Raw genomic sequence first — 17450 nt, forward strand, 5'->3', positions numbered from 1 at the left:
GTCAACCAATTTCCACGCTTCTGTGGAAAAAACATCTGAAGATGTACATGTGAATAGTACTCTTAGAAGGCATGATTGAATGATAAAGAGTTAAAAAAAAAGGAGGACCTCTGGGCTGTAGGGCCAAATGGACCTGAGATGGAATATTCACCTCTGCTAGTTCAGAACCATATCACTATAAACAAGTTAATTAGCTTCTCTGCACCTCAGTTTCTTCATCTTAAAGGCTGCTTGTGAGAGATGAGGTAGAAGGGCACCAAGTATGCCTCCTTAGAACACATCTAAATTAGGGAATTATTATTCCACTTGTAATCATTTTTTTCTCAGGGAAGGTCTTCAAGAGAAAACATTTATTTTCTCATTTATTCCTTTTCCAAATTTGCATACAGACACCATATGTCTCTTTGGTTTGAAAAGCATGAGAGGAAATATTTGTTGTGTACCTACTACGAATGGGTAGGTTAATAGATGTTGAAAAAAGGAAGAGCATTTCAGGTACTGGAAAAAGACTTATGGAAACGCTCAGAATCTGGAAAGTTGATATATGTTCCAGTTCCTGGCAATTACTCTAGTTTTCAGCATGACAGAGGGGAGAGTAACATGAGCCATATTGTAGGTAATTCTCAGACACCATGTTAATGAATTAAGATCCTGAAAAAATTAGCTAAAGACTCACTAAAAATTCAAAACTTGCAACGTGTTCCACTCTGTCAAAAAATATTCTGTGGTCATGCATTTGTCACCTCTAACTCAGCCAAATGGTTACGCCCTTTATAAGCTGACTGACCAGAAGCCTACCAACTTTACCTTCTCTGCTAAACGTAAAAGCATTCTTTCTGCAATATGACTCATGAGATTTGAAATACATTCTTACAACAGCTCTTACAAGTAAATATCCATAGCCAAAAAGTACGGAACAGGGGACTTCCCTGGTGGCACAGTGGTTAAGAATCCGCCTGCCAATGCAGGGGACATGGGTTCAAGCCCTGGTCCAGGAAGATCCCACATGCCGAGGAGCAATTAAGCCCATGCACCACATCTACTGAGCCTGCACTCTAGAGCCCACGAGCCACCACTACTGAGCCCGCATGCCTAGAGCCCATGCTCTGCAACAAGAGAAGCCCGTGCACCACAACAAAGAGTAGCCCCGGCTCACCACAACTAGAGAAAGCCAGCACACAGCAATGAAGATCCAAGGCAGTAATAAATTAATAAATAAATAAATTTATTTTAAAAAAAGTAAAGAACAGGATGTTTTCAGAAAAAAACACTCAAAATAAGAAAAAAAAACTCTTAGGAAGTAATATGATGTTAAAATATAAAAATCAATAAAGAATGGGAAAATAAAGTGGAGAATGAAAAACCAAAGGAGGAAAAATGAAAGACAAAAATGATGAATGCAATACTTCAACACCAAATTAGTAAATACTCAGGTAAAAAGAGAAGCATAAAAGTGAAGGAAGAAATAAATCAAAGAAAACAATAGAAAAGTATTTCCCCAAACTGAAGAAGGACAAAATCTTGATATCAAAAGGGATGACTTATGTGCACCATGACACATTTTTAAAACCCCACGCCTAGACATAAACTTTAAAAAAATTTTTATTAAAGTATAGTTGATATACAATGTTGTGTTAGTTTCTGCTGTACAGTAAAGTGAATCAGTTATATATATATATCCACTCTTTTTTATATTCTTTTCCCATATAAGTCATTACAGAGTATTGAGAAGAGTTACCTGTGCTATACAGTAGGTCCTTATTAGTTATCTATTTTATATATAGTAGTGTATATGTCAATCCCAATCTCCCAATTTATCCCTGCCCCTGCCCCAGCTTTCCACCCTGGTAACCATAAGTTTGTTTTCTACATCTGTAACTCTATTTCTGTTTTGTAAATAAGTTTATTTGTACCATTTTTTTAGATTCCACATATAAGTGATATCATATGGTATTTGTCCTTCTCTGTCTGACTGACTTCACTCAGTATGACAATCTCTAGGTCCATCCATATTACTGCAAATGGCAATATTTCATTCTTTTTTATGGCTGAGTGATATTCCATTGTATACATGTACCACATCTTCTTTATCCATTAATCTGTTGAAGGACATTTAGGTTGCTTCCATGTCCTGGCTATTGTAAATAGTGCTGCAATGAACACTAGGGTACATGTATCATTTCGAATTATGGTTTTCTCCCAATGTATATCCAGGAGTAGATTACAGGATCATATTGTAGCTCTATTTTTAGTTTTTAAAGCAACCTCCATACTGTTCTCCTTAGTGGCTGTACCAATTTACATTTCTACCAACAGTGTAGGAGGGTTCCCTTTTCCCCACACCCTCTCTAGCACTTATGGTTCATAGATTTTTTGATGATGGCCATTCTGACCAGTGTGAGGTAATACATTGTTCTTTGATTGGAAGAATCAATATGGTCAAAATGACTATACTACCCAAAGCAATCTACAGATTCAATACAATTCCTACCAAATTACCAATGGAATTTTTTCACAGAATTAAAGCAAAAAATTTTACAATTTGCATGGAAACACAAAAGACCACGAATAGCCAAAGCAATCGTGAGAAAGAAAAACGGAGCTGGAGGAATTAGGCTTCCACACTTCAGACTATACTACAAAGCTACAGTCTTCAAAACAGTATGTTAATAGATAAGCAAGAGCCTACAACCCTTTGGTAGGGCTAATGGCAGACTCCTGGAGGGCTCAGCAAGGAGTACTTCCCAGAACTTCTGCTGCCAGTGTCCTTGTCCCCATGGTGAGCCACTGCTGCCCCCCAACAGTAGCAGCAGGAGACCCTCCAACAGTAACAGATACATCAGAAATACATCAACACGTGGAACAACTCCTACAGAACACCTACTGAACGCTGGCAGAAGACCTCAAACCTCCCAAAAGGCAAGAAACTCCCCACGTACCTGGGTAGGGCAAAAGAAAAAAGAAAAAACACAGACAAAAGAATAGGGATGGGACCTGCACCAGTGGGAGGGAGCCGTGAAGGAGGAAAGGTTTCCACACACTAGAAGCCCCTTCGCGGGCGGAGACTGCAGGTGGCGGAGGGGAGAAGCTTCGGAGCCGTGGAGGAGACCGCGGCAACAGGGGTGCAGAGGGCAAAGCGGAGAGATTTCTGCACAGAGGATCGGTGCCGACCAGCACTCACCAGCCCGAGAGGCTTGTCTGCTCACCCGCCGGGGCAGGTGGGGCTGGGAGCTGAGGCTCGGGCTTTGGTTGCAGTGCAGGGAGAGGACTGGCAGCGTGAACACAGCCTGCAGGGGTTAGTGCACCACGGCTAGGCGGGAGAGAGTCCGGGAAAAAGTCTGGACCTGCCGAAGAGGCAAGAGACTTTTTCTTCCCTCTTTGTTTCCTGATGCACAACGAGAGGGGATTCAGAGCGCTGCTTAAAGGAGCTCCAGAGATGGGCGCGAACCGCGGCTAACAGCGCGGACCCCCGAGACAGGTATGAGACAATAAGGCTGCTGCTGCTGCCACCAAGAAGCCTGTGTGCGAGCACAAGTCACTCTCCACACCTCCCTTCCGGGGAGCCTGTGCAGCCCGCCACTGTCAGGGTCCTGGGATCCAGGGACAACTTCCCCAGGAGAAGGCACAGCGTGCCTCAGGCTGGTGCAACGTCACTCCGGCCTCTGCCACCGCAGGCTCACCCCACACTCCGTGTCCCTCCCTTCCCCCGGCCTGAGTGAGTCAGAGCCCCCGAATCAGCGGCTGCTTTAACCCTGTCCTGTCTGAGCGAAGAACAGACGCCCTCCGGCGACCTACACGCAGAGGCGGGTCCAAATCCAAAGATGAACCCCGGGAGCTGTGCGAACAAAGAGAAAGGGAAAACTCTCCCAGCAGCCTCAGGAGCAGCGGATTACAGCTCCACAATCAACTTGATGTAACTTGCATCTGTGGAATACCTGAATAGACAATGAATCATCCCAAATCGAGGAGGTGGACTTTGAGAGCAAGATTTATTATTTTTTCCCCTTTTCCTCTTTTTGTAAGTGTGTATGTGTATGCTTCTGTGTGAGATTTTGCCTGTATAGCTTTGCTTTCACCATTTGTCCTAGGATTCTGTCTGTTTTTTTTTTTTTACTTAAAAATTTTTTTTTCTTAATAATTATTTTTTTATTCTAATAACTTTATTTTATTTTACCTTACTTTATTTCATTTTCTTTTATCCTCTTTCTTTCTTTCTTTCTACTTTTTCTCCCTTTTATTCTGAGCTGTGTGGATGAAAGGCTCTTGGTGCTGCAGCCAGGAGTCAGTGCTGTGCCTCTGAGGTGGGAGAGCCAACTTCAGAACACTGGTCCACAACAGACCTCCCAGCTCCACGTAATATCAAATGGCGAAAATCTCCCAGAGATCTCCATCTCAACACCAGCGCCCAGCTTCACTCAATGACCAGCAAGCTACAGTGCTGGAAACCCTATGCCAAACAACTAGCAAGACAGGAACACAACCCCACCCATTAGCAGAGAGGCTGCCTAAAATCATAATAAGTCCACAGACACCCCAAAACACACCACCAGACGTGGACCTGCCCACCAGAAAGACAAGATCCAGCCTCATTCACCAGAACACAGGCACCAGTCCCCTCCACCAGGAAGCCTACACAACCCAATGAACCAACTTTAAACAAGATGGATTTAATTGATATTTATAGGACATTCCATCCAAAAACAACAGAATACACTTTCTTCTCAAGTGCTCATGAAACATTCTCCAGGATAGATCATACCTTGGGTCACAAATCAAGCCTTGATAAATTTAAGAAAATTGAAATTGTATCAAGTATCTTTTCCGACCACAATGCTATGAGACTAGATATCAATTACAGGAAAAGATCTGTAAAAAATACAAACACATGGAGGCTAAACAATACACTACTTAATAAGGAAGTGATCACTGAAGAAATCAAAGAGGAAATCAAAAATACCTAGAAACAAATGACAATGGAGACACGATGACCCAAAACCTATGGGATTCAGCAAAAGCAGTTCTAAGACGGAAGTTTATAGCAATACAATCCTACCTTAAGAAACAGGAACATCTTGAATAAACAAGCTAATCTTTCACCTAAAGCAATTAGAGAAAGAAGAAAAAAACCCTCAAAGTTAGCAAAAGGAAAGAAATCATAAAGATCAGATCAGAAATAAATGAAAAAGAAATGAAGGAAACGATAGCAAAGATCAGTAAAACTAAAAGCTGGTTCTTTGAGAAGATAAACAAAATAGACAAACCATTAGCCAGACTCATCAAGAAAAAAAGGGAGAAGACTCAAATCAATAGAATTAGAAACGAAAAAGGAGAAGTAACAACTGACACTGCAGAAATGCAAAAGATCATGAGAGATTACTACAAGCAACTCTATGCCAATAAAATAGATGACCTGGAAGAAACGGACAAATTCTTAGAAATGCACAACCTGCCAAGACTGAATCAGAAAGAAATAGCAAAAATGAACAGATGAATCAAAAGCACTGAAATTGAAACTTTTATTAAAAATCTTCCAACAAACAAAAGGCCAGGACCACATGGCTTCATAGGCGAATTCTATTAAACATTTAGAGAAGGACTAACACCTATCCTTCTCAAACTCTTCCAAAATACAGCAGAGGGAGCGACACTCCCAAACTCATTCTACAAGGCCACCATCACCCTGATACCAAAACCAGACAAGGATGTCACAAACAAAGAGAACTACAGGCCAATATCACAGATGAACATAGATGCAAAAATCCTCAACAAAATACTAGCAAACAGAATCCAACAGCACATTAAAAGGATCATACACCATGATCAAGTGGGGTTTATTCCAGGAATGCAAGGATTCTTCAATATATGTAAATCAATCAATGTGATACACCATATTAACAAATTGAAGGAGAAAAAGCATATGGTCATCTCAATAGATGCAGAGAAAGCTTTTGACAAAATTCAACACCCATTTATGATGAAAACCCTCCAGAAATTAGGCATAGAGGGAACTTTCCTCAACATAATAAAGGCCATATATGAAAACCCACAGCCAACATCATCCTCAATGGTGAAAAACTGAAAGCATTTCCACTAAGATCAGGAACAAGACAAGGTTGCCCACTCTCACCACTCTTATTCAACATAGTTTTGGAAGTTTTAGCCACAACAATCAGAGAAGAAAAGGAAATAAAAGGAATCCAAATCGGAAAAGAAGAAGTAAAGCTGTCACTAATTGCAGATGACATGCTACTATACACAGAGAATCCTAAACATGCTACCAGAAAACTACTAGAGCTAATTAATGAATTTGGTAAAGTAGCAGGATACAAAATTAATGCACAGAAATCTCTGGCATTCCTATATACTAATGATGAAAAACCTGAAAGTGAAATCAAGAAAACACTCCCATTTACCACTGCAACAAAAAGAATAAAATATCTAGGAATAAACCTACCTAAGGAGACAAAAGAACTGTATGCATAAAATTATAAGACACTGATGAAAGAAATTAAAGATGATACAAGTAGATGGAGATATATACCATGTTCTTGGATTGGAAGAATCAACACTGTGAAAATGACTCTACTACCCAAAGCAATCTACAGATTCAATGCAATCCCTATCAAACTACCACTGGCATTTTTCACAGAACTAGAACAAAAAATTTCACAATTTGTATGGAAACACAAAAGACCCCGAATAGCCAAAGCAATCTTGAAAACGAAAAACGGAGCTGGAGGAATCATGTTCCCTGATTTCAGAGTATACTACAAAGCTAAAGTAATCAAGACAGTATGGTACTGGCACAAAAACAGAAATATAGATCAATGGAACAGGATAGAAAGCCCAGAGATAAACCCACCGACATATGGTCACCTTATCTTTGATAAAGGAGGCAGGAATGTATAGTGGAGAAAAGACAGCCTCTTCAATAAGTGGTGCTGGGAAAACTGGACAGCTACATGTAAAAGTATGAGATTAGATCACTCCCTAACATCATACATAAAAATAATCTCAAAATGGATTAAAGACCTAAATGTAAGGCCAGAAACTATCAAACTCTTAGAGGAAAACATAGGCAGAACATTCTATGACATAAATCACAGCAAGATCCTTTTTGACCCACCTCCTAGAGAAATGGAAATAAAAACAAAAATAAACAAATGGGAATGCCATAAAAAGAAACGAAATTGAGCTATTTGTAATGAGGTGGATGAACCTAGAGTTCATCATACAGAGTGAAGTAAGTAAGAAACAGAAAAACAAATACCATAAGCTAACACATATATATGGAATCTAAAAATAACAAAAAAGAAAAGGTTCTGAAGATCCTAGGGGCAGAAGAGGAATAAAGATGTAGATGTAGAGAATGGACTAGAGCACGCCGGGAGGGGGAAGGGTAAGCTGGGATGAAGTGAGAGAGTGGCATGGACATATATACACTACCAAATATAAAACAGATAGCTAGTGGGAAGCAGCCGCACAGCACAGGGAGATCAGCTTGGTGCTTTGTGACCACCTAGAGCGGTGGGATAGGGAGGGTGGGAGGGAGACGCAAGAGGGAGGAGATATGGGGATATATGAATACGTATAGCTGATTCACTCTGTTATACAGCAGAAACTAACACACCATTGTAAAGGAATTATAGTCCAATAAAGATGTTAAAAAAAAAAGAAAAAAAAAGAGAACAATAAAATAATCAAATTTTTTAAATGGATACAGGACTTGAATAGACATTCTCCAAAGAAGATATACAAATGACCAACAAGCATATGAAAATATGCTCAACATCACTTAATTGTTAGAGAAATGCAAATTAACATTACAATGAAATGTCACCTGAAGCCCATTAGAGTAGTTACCATCAAAAAAAAAAAAAAAAACAGAAAATAACAAGTGTTGATGAGGATGTGGAGAAATTGGAACACTTGTGCACTGCTGGTGGAAATGAATGATGTGGGAAACTATAGAAAACAGTATGGTGGTTCTTCGAAAAATTAAAACTAGAATTTCCATATGATCCAGAAATTCCACGACTGGGTATTTATCCAAAGAACTGAAAGTAGGATCTCAAAGAGGTATTTGCACATCCATATTCACAGAAGCATTATTCACAAGACCCAAAAGGTGGAAACCACCCAAGAATCCATCAATGGATGAATGGATGACAAAATGTGGTACATAGATACAATGGAATATTACTCAGCTTTAAAAAGGAAGGAAATTCTAAAACATGCTACAATGTGGATAAACCTTGAGGACATTATGCTAAGTAAAACAGCCAGTCACAAAAAGACAAATACTGATATGATCCCACTTACATGAGGTAGAGTAGTCAAAATCAATAGATAGAAAGTAGAGTGGTGGTATACTTTAAAATGGTTACTATATTAAATGTGTATTTAACCACAATTTTTTTTAACTTCAACAGGGAAATGTATGCAAATGTAACATTTTAAATCAACAGAGAGGGACTTCTCTGGTGGCACAGTGGTTAAGAATCCACCTGCCAATGCAAGGGACACGGGTTCGAGCCCTGGTCCGGGAAGATCCCACATGCTGTGGAGCAACTAAGCCTATATGCCACAGCTACTGAGCCTGCACTCTACAGCCCGCAAGCCACAACTACTGAGCCCGTGTGCCACAACTACTGAAGCCCGTGTGCCTAGAGCCTGTGCTCCACAACAAGAGAAGCCACCACAGTGAGAAGCCTGAGCAGCACAACGAAGAGTAGCCCCCGCTTGCCACAACTAGAGAGAAAGCCTGCGCACAGCAACGAAGACCCAACGCAGCCAAAAAAAGAAAAAAAAATTAATTGAGAAAGGCTGGACTATTCAATGAATGGTGCTGGTACAATTGATCATTAATTTGGGAGCCGGAAGGAACCCAGGATAAATTATAGAATCAAAAATACACACCATATATATATATGCATATATACTTATACACATTATACGTTTACATTATTATACATTTACAGACATACCTCATTTTATTGCGATGCACATAACTGTGCTTCACAGATTCTGTACAAATTGAAAGTTTCTGGCAACCCTGCAATGAGTAAGTCTATAACTGCCTTTGTTCCAAAGTATTTGCTCACTTCATGTCTCCATGTCACATTTTGATAATTCACAGTATTTCAAACTTTTTCATTATTGCTATATTGTGGTGATCTGTGATCTTTGATGTTACTATTGTAATTGTTTGGGGGCACCATGAACAGTGCCCAAGTAAAAAGGAAAACAATCGATAAATGTGTATGTTCCAACTGCTCCACCAACCAGCCTTTCTATTCCTCTCCTCAGGCCTCCTTTTTCCATGACACAACAATATTGAAATTATGCCAATTAATAACCCTACAGTGGCCTATAAATGTTCAAGTGAAAGGAAGAGTCGCATGTTATCTCACTTTAAATCAAAGCCTAGAAACAATTAGGTTTAGTGAGGAAGACATCCTGAAGGCTGAGACAGTCCAAAAGCTAGGGCTCTTGCGCCAAACAATCAGCCAAGTTGTGAATGCCAAGGAAATGCCCTTGAAGAAAATTTAAAGTGCTACTGCAGTGAACACACAAATGAGAAAGTGAAATAGCCTTATTGCTGATATACAGAGTTCCAGTCGTCTGGATAGAAGATTAAACCAGCCACAACATTTCCTTAAGCCAAAGCCTAATCCAGAGCAAGTCCCTAACTCTCTTCAATGCTATGAAGGCCGAGAGAGATGAGTAAACTGCAGAAGAAAAGTTTGAGGCTAGCAGAAATTGGTTCACGAGGTTTAGGGAAAGAAGCTGTCTCCAAAATATAAAAGTGTAAGGTGGGGCTTCCCTGGTGGCGCAGTGGTTGGGAGTCCGCCTGCCGATGCAGGGGACACGGGTTCATGCCCCGGTCCGGGAGGATCCCACGTGCCGCGGAGCGGCTGGGCCCGTGAGCCATGGCCGCTGGGCCTGCGCGTCCGGAGCCTGTGCTCCGCGGCAGGAGGGGCCGCGGCAGTGGGAGGCCCACATGCCGCAAAAAAAAAAAAAAAGAAAAAAAATTTAAAGACAAGTGTAAGGTGAAGAAGCAAGTGTTGATGCAGAAGCTGCATCAAGTTATTCAGAAGATCTAGCTAAGATAATTAATAAAGGCAGCTATACTAAACAACAGATTTTCAATTTAGAGCAACAGCTTTATATTGGAAGAAGATGCTATCCAGGACTTTCGTAGGTAGAGAGAAGTCAATGCCTGGCTTCAAAGCACCAGAGGACAGGCTGACTCTCATGTTAGGAGCTAATGCAGCTGGTGACTTCAAGTTGAAGCCAATGCTCATTTACCATTCTCAAAATCCTAGGTCCCTAAAGAATTATGCTAAATCTACTCTGTCTGTGCTCTAAAAATGGAAAAACAAAGCCTGGATGACAGTCCATCTGCTTACAACATGGTTTACTGAATATTTTAAGTCCACTGTTGATACTATTCAGAAAAAAAAAATTCTTTTCAAGATATTACTGCTCACTGACAAGCACCTGATCACCCATGAGCTCCGATAGAGATGTACAAGATTCATGTTGATTTCATGCCTGCTAACACAACATTCATTCTGCAGCCCATGGATCAAGGAGTCATTTTGACTTTCAAGTATTACGATTTAAGAAATACATTTGTAAAGCTAAGCTGTCACAGATTATGATTCCTCTGATGCATCTGGGCAGTCAATTGAAAACCTTCAGGAAAGGATTCACCATTCTAGATGCCACTAAGAACATTTATGATTCATGGGAAGAGGTCAAAATATCAACATTAACAAGAGTTTGGAAGAAGTTGATTTCAATCCTCATGAATGACTTTTGAGGAGTTTAAGACTTCAGTGGAGGAAGTAACTGCAGATGTGGCAGAAACTGCAAGAGAACAAGAATTAGGAGTGAAGCCTGAAGATGTGACTGAATTGCTGTAGTCTCATGATAAAATTTTAATGGATGAGGAGATGCTTCTTACGAATGAGCAAAGAGAGTGGTTTCTTGAGATGGAATCTACTCCTGATGAAGATGCTGTAAAGATTATTAAAATGACAACAGGATTTCAAATATTACATAAACTTATTATTTGATAGAGCAGCTGCAGGGTTTGAGAGGATTGACTCCGATTTTGAAAGAAGTTTTATTGTGGGTAAAATGCTATCAAACATCCTTGCATGCTACAGGGAAATCATTCACGAAAGGAAGAGTCAGTTGATGCAGCAAACTTCATTATGATCTTATGTTAAGAAATTGGCATGGCCACCCCAACCTGCAGCAAATACCACCCTGATGAGTCAGCAGCCATTGACATCGAGGCAAAATCCTCCACCAGCAAAAAGATTATAACTCTCTCAAGGCTCAGATCAGATGATGGATTGTTTTTAGCAATAAAGTATTTTTACTGAAGTATAATCGACTTACAATATTGTATTAGTTTCAGCTGTATGACATAGTGATTCAATATTTTTATGTATTACAAAACGATCACAATAAGTCGTTACCACCTAACACCATACAAATTTATTAGTGTTATCGACTATATTCCCTATGATGCACATTACAACCCCATGACTTATAACTGGAAGACTGTACTTCTTAATCTCTCTTCCTATTTCACTCATCCCTTCACCCGCTCCTTTCTGGAAACCGCCAGTTTGTTCTCTGTATCTATGAATGTTTATATTTTCTTATTCATTTACATTAAATGGTATTTATCTTTCTTTACCTGACATTTTTCTTAGCATAATATCCTCTAGGTCCATCCATGGTGTCACAAACAGCAAGAATTTTTTTATGGCTGAGTAATATTCCATTGTGTATGTATATACAACACCTTCTTATCCATTCATCCATTGATAGTCACTTAGGCTGCTTCCATAAGTTGGCTATTATAAATAATGCTGCAATGAACATAAGGGTGCATATATCTTTTCAAACTACTGCTTTCATTTTCTTCAGATAAATACCCAGGAGTAGATTTGCTGGATTGTCTGTTAGTTCTATTTTTAATTTCTGGAGAGACTGCCATACTATTTTCCATAACAGCAACAATAGTTTACATTCCCATCATCTGTGCAGGGGGGTTCCCTTGTCTCTTTATCCTGGCCAACACTGGTTATTTGTTTTTTGGGGGGTTTTGTTGTTGTCTTTGATAACAGCCATCCTGACAGGTGTGAGCTAATATCTCTTTGCGGTTTTGATTTGCATATCCCTGACCACTAGTGATGTTCAGCATCTTTTCATGTGCCTGTTGACTATCTGTATGCCTTCTTTGGAAAAATGTCTATTCAGACCCTCTGTCTACTTTTTAATCAAGTTGTTTGTTGTGATGTTGAGGTGAATGAGTTATTTGTATATTTTGTGTATTAACCCCTTATTGGACATACCATTTGCAAATATTTTCTCCCATTCAGTAGACTGTTTTCTTTTGTTGATAGTTTAGTTCACTGTGCAAAAGCTTTTTAGTTCGATGTAGTCCCATTTGTTTATTTTTGCTTTTACCTCCCTTGCCTGAGGAGACATAACCAAAAAAATATTGCTAAGACTGATGTCAAAGAGCATACTGCCTATGTTTTCTTGTAGCAGTTTTATGGTTTCAGGTCTTATATTTAAGTCTTTCATCTATTTTGAAGGTTTTTTTTGTATATGGTGTGAGAAAGTAGTCCAGTTTGATTCTTTTGCATGTAGCTGTCCAGTTTTCCCAACACCATTTATTGAAGAGGCTGTCTTTTCCCCATTGTATGTTCTTGCCTCATTTGTCAGAGATTAATTGATCATATAAGTGTGGGTTTATTTCTGGGATCTCTATTTCGTTCCATTGATCTATGTGTCTGTTTTTGCACCAGTACCATATTATTTTGATTACTATAGCTTTGTAGTATAGTTTGAAATGAGGGAGCATGATACATCCAGCTTTGTTCTTTCTCAAGATTGTTTTGGCTGCTCAGGATCTTTTGTGTTTCCATAAAAATTTTAGAATCATTTGTTCTAGTTCTGTGAAAAATGCCATGGGTATTTTCATAGGGATTGCATTGAATCTGTAGATTGCCTTTGGAGGTGTGGTTATTTTAACAATATTAATTCTTCCAGCCCATATGCACAGTATATCTTTCCATTATTTTGTGTCATCTTCAATTTCTTTCAGCAGAGGCTTAAAGTTTTCTGAACAGCAGGTCTTTTACCTCCTTGGTTGGATTTATTCCTAGGTATTTTATTCTTATTGATGCAATTCTAAATGGGATTGCTTCCTTAATTTCTGTTTCTGATAGTCCATTGTTGGTGTATAGAAACAACATATTTTTGTATATCAATTGTTTATCATGTAACTTTACAGAATTCATTTATTATATCTAATAGTTTTTTGGTGGCAACTTTAGGATTTCTACATATAGTATGTCATCTGCAAACAGTGAGAGTTGGTTGTTGTTTTGGGGGGGTTTTGTTTTATTTTGTTTTCAGGCCACGCCATGCAGCTTGCAGGATCCCAGTTCCCCAACCAGAGATTGAACCCGTGCCCTTGGCAGTGAAAGTGCAGAGTCCTAACCACTAGACTGCAAGTGAATTCCCAGTGAGAGTTTTATTTCTTCCCTTTCAATTTGGATTCCTTTTATTTATTTTTTTCTGATTCTTGTGGCTAGGACTTCCAAAACTATGCTGAATAAAAGTGGTAAGTGTGTTCATCCTCATCTTGTTCCTGATCTTAAAGAACTGCTTTCTGCTTTTCAGCATTATGGTGCTGTTTATGACAATTTAGGTATTTTCTAAGACAAAATAGGTTTTCTGCACCATATCACTTCCTTCTGAGCCCTACTGGAAGAATCTTTAATAGTCACATTTATGTTCAAGGCAATCTAGGCTTTTTCTATCATGCTACTCAAAATTATTCCAGCTCCTATCTACTGCCCAACTCCAAAGCCACTTCCACATTTTAGTATATTTGTTACAGCAGCATCCCACTTCTAGGTACCAAAATGTGTGTTAGTTTTCCAGGGCTGCTATAACAAATTATCACAAACTCAGTAGCTTAAAACAACAGAAATTTATTCTCTTACAGTTCTGAATGTCAAAAGTCCAAAATGATTCTCACAGGGCTAAAATCAAGGTATTGGTGGGGCTGGATCCTCTAGGGGAGAATGCATTTCCTACTTTTCAGCCAACTGCATTCCTTGGTTCATGGCCACATCACTTCAACCTCTGTATCCATCATCACATATCCTTCTCTGACTTTGACCCTCTATCCTTTTTCTTTTTTAAATATTTATTTATTTACTTATTTATTTTGGCTACACTGGGTCTTTGTTGTGGCACATGGGATCTTCGTTGCAGCAGGTGGGATCTTTAGCTGCAGCATGAGGACTTCTTAGTTGTGGCATGTGGGCTTCTTAGTTGTGGCATGCGGGCTTCTTAGTTGTGGCATGCGGGCTTCTTAGTGCAGCATGTGGACTTCTTAATTGCAGCATGCATGCGGGATCTAGTTCCCCAAGCAGGGATCAAATCCTGGCTCCCTGCATTGGGAGCGCAGAGTCTTACCCACTGGATCACCATAAGGACCGCTGGGCTCACACTGGGTCCACCTGGATAATCCAGGGTATCTCCCCACCTCAGGATCCTTAACTTAATCATATCTGCAAAGTCCCTTTGCCATGTAACGTCACATATTCACAAGTTTTAAAGATTAGATATGGGCATCTTTGGAGGGAATTAATCTGCCTACTACAGCCATGTCCATTATTAACTGAATTCTGTTTAAAACGTCTAACCCATATTTTCACTTACATAGTTTTAAGCACTGCCCCCACTGAATGCTCATCTTACTGAACTAACATTTTTGTCATTTCCATATTTCAAATGTTGGTTCTTTTAAAAGTTTTGGCAAGAAGAAATTCAGCAACAGAATAAGATTATGTATTACATCACAAATTCCCAGAGCTGTTAACATCTGAATAATTCCTTAACTTATTATTTTTGTTTGGAATATTTCCAAAGTATGTAGTAGTTTTATTACGGGGGAAAAGTTAAACCCCTATCCAAAATCATAACTATTCTGGAGTTGAAAGATACCTAAAGTATCATCTCAATTTCAAGGATGACAAATATAAGGCCCAGGGAGGTTAAATAATTTACCCAGTGACACAAACTCTTATGTAGAGGAGAAGGAACATAAATTTATTTTAAGAATGTCTAATGACTAACTATGAAAAGCTAAGAGCTGCTGCATTTACATAAAAATAATTTATTTAAAAATTTTTTTATTGAAATTATAGTTGATTTTCAATGTTGTGCTAATCTCTGCTGTGCAGTAAAGTGACTCAGTTATACACACATAGACATTCTTTTTTTATATTCTTTTCCATTATGGTTTATCACAGGATATTGAATATAGTTCCCTGTGCTCTACAGTAGGACCTTGTTGTTTACCCATTCTAAATGTAATAGTTTGCATCTACCAACCCCAAACTCCCAGTCCATCCCTCTCCCTCCCCCCTTCCCCTTGGCAACCACAAGTCTGTTCCCTTTGTCTATGAGTCTGTTTCAGTTTTGTAGATAGGTTCATTTGTGTCATATTTTAGATTACACATATAAGTGATATCATATGGTATTTGTCTTTCTCTTTCTTACTTACTTCACTTAGTATGATAATCTCCAGTTGTATCCATGTTGCTGCAAATGACATTACTTCATTCTTTTTTATGGCTGAACAGTATTGTGTATATGTATACAATCACAACTTCTTTATCCATTCATCTGTTGATGGACATTTAAGTTGTTTTCATGTTTTGGCTATTGTGAACAGTGCTGCGATGAACATGGGGGTGCATGTTATCTTTTGGTACAGAAACAGGCATACGGATCAATGCAACAGAATAGAGAGCCCAGAAATAAACCCACACACCTATGGTCAATTAATCCCTGACAAAGGAGGCAAGAATACGAAATGTGAAAAAGATAGTCTCTTCAGCAAGTGGTGCTTGGAAAGTTGGACACCTGCATGTAAATCAATGAAGTTAGAACACACCCTCATACCATGTACAAAAATAAACTCAAAATGGCTTAAAGACTTAAACATAAGACATGACACCATAAAACTCCTGGAAGAGAGCACAGGCAAAACATTCTCTGACATAACTCATACCAATGTTTTCTTAGGTTAGCCTCCCAAGAATTTATTAATCTCAGTTCCAGGTAGATTTTTTACTTAGCCATCTGAGCTTCTTAAGTATTGAAGCAAATATTAAGATAGTTTTCTAAATACCTAGAGGAATTTCAGATAAAATTCATCAGACTCATGAAAATAGACATATTTGCCAGAACAGTACACTGATACTGATAGTTATCAGGCCAAGTAAGAGAGGTTCTACTATTGTTGGTCTAATGACTGGTTAGGAAAAAATCCTGAAAGTCCTTAGGCCCTACAAGTAATATAGCTTCTGGTTTCCCTGGAGACAAGGCAATTAGCTCAGTGGTCTAGTGGAAGCCTAAGATAAATATCTTGTAACATATGTGCACAGCATAAAAGTGCTTTTAAGGAAATCGGTATATCTTCACTTTATTTTTTAAAAAGCACCTAAATTAAATTATACTGTATCCAGTGGTACCTATTCCTTTCAACAAATACCAGAACCTCTTGGATACATTTGAAAGGTTAGTTTGATTAGTAAACTTATGTTAGGCTTATTCTTTTTGCTAATCATAAATAATGTAGACATGAAGTGGAAATCAAAATATAAAGACTTTGGACAGGCCAGTAAGAATTGCTATTGATATGTGACTAGGCCTCTCAATAAATAAAGAAAATATTCACATTACCAGAAATAACCAGATACTTCAATATGAAGGGAAGAAAATGTTCATCTTTACTTATAGAACTGAAGACTCAAAAACTATGGCTTTATGTGTGTACGTATGTGTGTGTTATGTATATTGTCATGCCAATAAAGATACTTTAATCTTACTGAATTTATAATATTTATAATAGCTGGCAAAATTTCTCAGAACTTTTTTTAGTAGGCCAATTTGATAATGAGTAAAGAATAGAGCATAATGTAATGTTTAAGGCTCTTTTCACCATGTAGTCAGGGTACAGATGTCTAGGGAAAATCTCAGCATTTTGAGGGTGTGTCAAAACATAAAATTTTTGGTGGCTGTAAAAATAGATATTGTTAATAAAAATAACTTTACTCTTCCTGTTAATAGAAATAATAATTATCTTAATAAAAAAAGAAAGTATAAAGAAAATTAAAATTACACCATCCAGAAATAAGTACTTTAAACATTTCACTGAACATATTATACTTTCATACCCAAACACATACACACAGACAATTTTACATAAATTGGACCACAAGTATAAAGCTAGTTTGAAATGTTTGTTTTGCTCTTTTTCTTAAAAAAAAAATCAGGTATATCTTTTCATTTCAATAAATAGGGAACTACATCATCATTCTTACGGCTTCAGA

The 17450-nt window shown here is 38.5% G+C and overlaps 1 protein-coding gene across 8 annotated transcripts in view; it reads right to left on the minus strand.

Annotated features, from left to right (window-relative positions):
- Positions 1–17450, minus strand: part of ANKS1B (ankyrin repeat and sterile alpha motif domain containing 1B) — a gene marked incomplete at both ends in the record, with an annotated part of 1147860 nt that overhangs the window by 807810 nt on the left and 322600 nt on the right. The gene's annotated exons all lie outside the window — the stretch shown is intronic.

This window comes from Hyperoodon ampullatus, assembly GCF_949752795.1.
Source record: "Hyperoodon ampullatus genome assembly, chromosome: 11".
Classification (NCBI taxonomy): Eukaryota; Metazoa; Chordata; class Mammalia; order Artiodactyla; family Ziphiidae; genus Hyperoodon; species Hyperoodon ampullatus.